The 400-nt window shown below is 47.8% G+C and overlaps 1 protein-coding gene across 3 annotated transcripts in view; it reads right to left on the reverse strand.

The window, feature by feature from the left end:
• Atrip (ATR interacting protein) overlaps window positions 1–400 on the reverse strand; it is a 19,513-nt gene that overhangs the window by 11,916 nt on the left and 7,197 nt on the right. The gene's annotated exons all lie outside the window — the stretch shown is intronic.

The following is a 400-nucleotide window of genomic DNA, read 5'->3' on the forward strand; positions in this document are numbered from 1 at the left end:
AGACCAGGCTGGCCTCGAACTCACAAAGATCCGCCTGCCTCTGCCTCCCAAGTGCTGGGATTAAAGACGTGTGCCACCACGCCCGGCTTAAAATATATTTATTTTTAAATTTTATGTGTATGAGTGTATTGACTGCATGTAAGTGCACCTATGTCATCCAATGCCTGTGGAGGTCGGGAGAGGGTCAGATCCCCTGGAACAGAATTACGGACTTCTGTTAGCTGCCATGTGGATGTTGGGAGTTGAACCCGGGTCCTCTGTAAGTGCACCAAGCGCTCTTAACCACTGAGCCATCTCTCCAGCCTTCCAAAAGTGTTTAATGTCTTTAGCTATTGGGGAAATGCAAATTAAAACTGCTTTGAGATCCCACCTCAAAGGATGCCCTCTTCTAGCCTCAAAG

This window comes from Nannospalax galili, unplaced genomic scaffold (assembly GCF_000622305.1).
Source record: "Nannospalax galili isolate Female #2095 unplaced genomic scaffold, S.galili_v1.0 scaffold786, whole genome shotgun sequence".
In the NCBI taxonomy this organism is placed as follows: domain Eukaryota; kingdom Metazoa; phylum Chordata; class Mammalia; order Rodentia; family Spalacidae; genus Nannospalax; species Nannospalax galili.